We start from the raw sequence: 6,147 nt of genomic DNA on the forward strand, positions 1-6,147 counted from the left end.
ACTAGTAGCATACATCTATAATCCCAGTGCTTGAGAAGCTGAGGAAAGATGGTTATGAGTTTGAAGAGAGCCAGAAAGAAAGAAGGAAAGAAAGAAAGGAAAGAAAGAAAGAAAGATGAAAGAGAGAGAAAGAAAGAGAGAAAGAAAGAAAAGATTGAGGCTTAAATAATCTGGTACACTGGGAAGAAATTATTGTAAAACTGCCTCTGGTAAATAGAATTTTGAAATACTTCCTAGACCATATTCTCTGGATTATAGAGAGTTTGTCTCTCTTGGCCTCTTGTCTGGGTATTTGGAAAATAAAAATAAAAGCAGGATCCCAGGATGATTAGATGAAGACAGTCACCTATGGCAAAGTTGGCTAATACAATGAGTGGCATTTGATTTGTACTCTCAAGGCAACATATTTTTATTTCCTACGTGTAACTTTCTTGTACAGTCATGATGATAGTGGTTTTGGTAAGCACTTCATTAAATTCTATACTTGACAGATAGCCACATGCATGAGCTTATTTATTCTTTGTGATTACTAGGTATTATGTGTTAAGGGTAAGAAAATGAGACTCAGAGAAATCAGTTACAGGATCTTAATTCATACTTTCTTTCTTTTTTTTGCCAGTCCTAGGGCCTGGGAATTCCCAGCCCTCTCTTTGTGTTTTTTTGTTAAGATAGTGGAACATGAGAGAAAATAGAAGGTGATCATAATAGATCTGTTACATTTATACACAATGGTTTTGCAGATTGCTTCAAAAACTATGTTTAAGCTCAACTGTGGCCAATATCTGTTGACATTTGTGTGAGTTCACATTTATGAATACAATGCTTTAGATGCATTACCTAATGTGATTCCTAAATAATCTATCAAGTAATATCCCAGTTTAATGATGAAGTTGGTAATACTCAATCTAAGGTCTATAGCCAACAACTCTGCCACATCTCCATCAAAAGTCTTGAGAGGGTTATTCAATGTCCTATTTGTAACAATTCTGACAAATTCCTTTACCAAGGTAAGGAAAAGAGAAACTCATCATTATCTAAGGACAAAAAGAAGACAACTTGAAATAATAAACCAGTGGGAGACAGAAGCAGGACTTGATTCAAAGAAACCTCTTATGAAGGAATCCTTTAGTAGTGTGTGAAACTTCTGAGGTTGTCCGTTGGGCTAGCTAGAGTGAAGAGTACCTTGGTTTATGGTGAGAATTCATGCAGCTCTGAAGATAATTCATGCTTGAGAAAGGAAAATAGCCTATCAAAATTAGTAGTTTCCCTGAAACGCTTTAGACTAAGGAAAATAATTGGAATTAGTTGTGAGTTGATAGAATGGAAATCTGGGGAAATGGCTTAGAAACTTGGCATAGAAGTTAGAAAACTGAAGTAGAAAGGTCAGAGAAAAGTATAATGATGACCATGTGGAAAGAGGATGAACAGAAGATGATCTAGCACTAAATTTATCCATCTAAGTACATCAGTTCAACATAACTTAAAAATAGAATATTGCCAATAATAACAATAACAACAATAATAATAGCTAACATTTAGGATCTAAAATGTTCCAGGTGCAATTCTAAACACAAGGCAATTGAATTCCCCAGTGATTGGACAGTCAATGTTGACATTACAATAGGATTATGGAATGATGTTTTCTCCCCTTGGTCCAAGCCCTGACTCGGCCTCTATTAGCTATGGTAGAACAAGGACAGGTTAATGTCCATCTTGTTTCCATTGTTTCCACATCTCTAAGATGGGGATGATACTTATACCTACCATAAAGGATTGTTTGGGGCCAAATGAATAAATACATGTAAAGAAGCCTACCTAGAAAGTATCAGATACATAGTAAGTGCTCTGTAGGAACAGGTGACCCTAAACTGCAAAGTTTGCAACATTGTTGAACACCAAGTTTCTAAGCTATTTCTCCAGATTTCCATTCTATCAACTCACAACTAATTCTAGTTTTTTCCTTAGACTAAAGCATTTCAGGGAAACTACTAATTCTAATAGGCTATTTTCCTTTCTCAAGCATGAATTATCTTCAGAGCTGCATGAATTCTCACCATAAACCAAGGTACTCTTCACTCTAGCTAACCCAACGGACAACCTCAGAAGTTTCACACACTACTAAAGGATTCCTTCATAAGAGGTTTCTTTGAATCAAGTCCTGCTTCTATCTCCCACTGGTTGACTGTTTCAAGTTGTCTTCTCGTTTGTCCTTAGATAATGATGTTTCTTCTTTCCTTACCTTGGAAAAGGAATTTGTCAAAATTGTCACAAATAGGACATTGACTAACCCTCTCAAGACTTTTGATGGAGATGTGGCAGAGTTGTTGGGTATAGACCTTAGATTGTTACCAACTTCATCATTACACTAGGATATAATTCTTGGTAGAGTATTTAGGAATCACATTAGGCAATACATCTAAAGCATTGCATCCATAAAAGTGAACTTACACAAAGCACAAATAGAAAATTCCACACCATGAAATTTTGTTTCATGCAAAAAATTATTTAAAGCATTGCATAACATTACTATTCGGGCTAGGTGTTGATGTTTCATGTCTGTAATCCTAGGTACTCAGGAGACTGAGATCTGAGGATCACAATTGGTTAAAAACCAGCTGGGCAAAGAAGTCCATGAAACTTGAGAAGTTGTCGCCAATAAATTACCAAAAATTTAGAAGTGGAGCTATGGCTTAAGTGGTAACACATTAGCCTTGAGCAAAAGAAATCCAGGGATGGCACCTGGGCCCTGAGTTCAAATCCCAAGCCTGGCAAGAATAATAAAACCCTTTATATAAGTGGTATACCAAACATAAATAAATTTTGCATTAGGCTGTATCCTGTGCCCAACATCTTTCTCCCCTTCTACACACCACACATTCCTAAGTTCAAAAAAATACTTTCCATCCCAAGTATTTTTAATAGGAGATATTTTTAAAATTACTCTCATTAGCCCTGTTTTACATATGAAGAAATACAAACATGAAGAAGTAACTGACTCACAGTGCTACTACTATTGTTTATATCTAGGCCTCTACTCCCAGGATCCATTCTCTTAACCAGAATTTTCTTTTGTAATGTGAAGAATACTGGTGGTACCTAGGAGCATATTTAGAGTTCTGGAGTCAACTAGCAAAGGCTGAGATCTACCTTTCCCTTTGGAGACCCATAAGAAATAGAATAATAATAGTCATCTCCCAAACATGTTTGCTTCCTAATCCTAGAATCTATGAAGGTATTATGCTACCTAATGACAAAACAAAATTAAATATAGAGATATAACTGAGATCGCTGGTCCACTGGCCTTAAAATAGTGATATTGCTGATGCACTGACCTTGAAATAATGGTATTAACCTGCACTAGTGGAGAAGACTCAATGTAACCTCAAGTCCTTGCAGATGAGGGAGACAGAACAGTCTGCAAGGATGAACTCAAGACTCGGTCATTACAGGCTATGAAAATGGAGGAAGAAACCTCCAGCCATTCAAGTAGAAGCAGGCCACCTCCTGAAAGTAGAAAAAGAAAAAAAAATCCAGTCTCCTGTAGGACCTATAGAAGGGAACATAGCTCTGCCAATACTGTAGGTGTGGTTGGGAGGGGGTGAGAGGTCCTGGGCTTGACCACAAGGCCTGGGTGCTGTCCTTGAGATTATTTTGCTCAACGTTACAGCTCTACCACATGAGCCACATCTCTACTTCTTGCTTGTTGCTGATTATTTAGAGATAAGAATCTTATGGACTTTTACTGGTTGGGCAGGCTTCAAACCTCAATCCTCAGATCTCAGCCTCCTGAGTAGCTAGGATTACAGTTGTGAGCCATTGGTACGTGGCTCTGCCAACACTTTTATTTAGTTCTAAAGAGGTTTAGACCTCTGATCTCTAGAACCATAATGAAAGAAATATGTGCTGTTTTAAGCCACTACATGTGTAGCAATTTTTTTCCAGCAGCAATAGAAAAATGTTAGAGGAGCTTACAATGTAGTTTCAGAGGAAAGGAATCAAGGACTCTACTGCATATTGAAGACTTACTTCATGGTATACATGATGGAAATAGTATTGAGGTACCAGTTTAAAAGTTTGAGATTGAGGGTCTTAAGGGATCTGGGTTCAAATTCTGTCTTCATCCGTGGTAACTGCTATTTGGGAAGTAATGGAACATCTTTAGGCTATGCACTTTTTCATCAGTAATGTAATGGTAGTAAATCTATTTCATTGTAAGAATTGATGGTGATGCCTCCTGAGATGGTATCTGTTATCCAGTAACATACTTTGCAACTGAGAAGTATCTTTACTGTCTTCATTTTACCCATGGGGAAACTAAGGGCAAAGAAGAGAATAATTTGAAATAATAAACCAGTGGAAGATAGAAAAAGACTTGATTCATAATTTTACAATCCTATTATAAAAATCCCTTCCACTACATCTCATTGCTTTCATCAAATGACTTTAAAAAGGCATTGCTAACATTAATAGTGGCTAAACTACTGTGGCTTCATTTACTCCTTTTCCAACAAGAATTGAGAGTTGTTTGGTCAAGCTGAATGCTTGAAGAAGGAACCTTTATTAGCCTTTCTCACATTGCTACAGTGTGCACAGGCACACTGTCCTAGGAGCAGAGCATGCCTGCTACCTGTGTGATTCCAGACCTAATGGGTACTGTTGCTTATAGAGGTGTGGTTGTCCAGGTTATATGTGTGGTTGTGCAGTCTATAGAGAACCCATGATTTCTCTAACTTTACCATCAGCAATTGTGCTAAGCATTTATACTAGCAATTAAAACTAAGTAGTTGTAATAAATGTAAAGAGACACACGGAAAGAAATTCCCTAAAGAAAGTAAACTATTGTCACAAATCAAGATCAGTCCACAACAAGAATATAACTGACAAAAGCAAAACAATGAGCAAACTATAAACTTACCTACATCTTTTAAGAAACATGTTAGGAAAACATTTCACAAAATGCCCTTAACATTGCATTATGTTTAATAGCAACCAAGTATTACCAAGGCTGGAAAAACAAATGGGTAAGTTGGTAGGTTACCAAACTCCTTCTCAGAATGAAATTAGATAGAGTAGATACATTGCTGTTAACTATGTTACAAAACAGAAGGCTGGAAAACAAAGTTCATGCTAAGAATAAAGCTATAGACATGTCCAGTTCAGATTGTAGCTTGAAACTGTCTGAAATGGATCTATGAACACATATGTGTGGGTTCATTAAATCATAACAGACTTTAATGGAATGCATTAAAACTTTTTGTTTAGTTTTTTTGATAAATACATTTTGAGTGGTAGCTTTCATGTAAGAGTAGGTTTATTATAAGATAGGCCCTATTTCCATACAGGATTGAAATGAAGACAGGAAATCATGTGACTGGATATGGGAGTTGAAAGAAACAACATACTAAGGGAAATGAAGAAAGGTATTTTGGAAGAGCTGATTTAAGATATAAGGTATGACTAAGGGGTGGACTTCAGCAGAAGGGATAGAAGGACAGCCAAATATGGGTGTGTGCTCAGTGTGTGTGAGGAGCAGGAATGAAATAAGAAACTGACTTACTCCATCAAAAAAATTTATGAAGAAACTTCCATATGCTATGCTCATTTGAGGGCAGTGCGATGAAGGAGACAGATGGTATCTATACCCTCATAGCAGGTTGTAAAATTTGCTCATAGATACAGTACATTCAAAGAAAGAAATCATGGATGATATCAGTCCTGTTGTAAAAGCAAAAACAGATTCTTGGCTTGCAACAAGCATTTTTCTTAATCTACTTCACCATATGAAAAGGGTGCATTTATGACTGCTCAAAATAAATGCACTACTAGCAGATAGAGCCTAGTCTGGGAAAGAAGAAAAATATGCTTTTCTTTTCCTTTGCTTTTGTTTTAATAGAAAAGAGACCTTGAAAGCTCCTCTAGAATTGCTAATATAAATGCTTTCATTTCATAAATGAGTAAGAATATCCATAAGAGATTATCTAATCTTTGATTTGATAGTAACTTGTTGAGTTTAGATATGCTAGCCACTTAATACTGGTAACAGTATATACTAGCTGTCACTTTGGGCTTCCCCCCCCCCCTCTCTCTCTGTGTGTGTGTGTGTGTGTACTGGTACTGGGTCTTGAACTCAGGGACTCGACATGCTGT

The sequence above is a fragment of the Dipodomys ordii genome, unplaced genomic scaffold, assembly GCF_000151885.1.
Source record: "Dipodomys ordii isolate 6190 unplaced genomic scaffold, Dord_2.0 Scaffold93, whole genome shotgun sequence".
Taxonomy (NCBI): Eukaryota; Metazoa; Chordata; class Mammalia; order Rodentia; family Heteromyidae; genus Dipodomys; species Dipodomys ordii.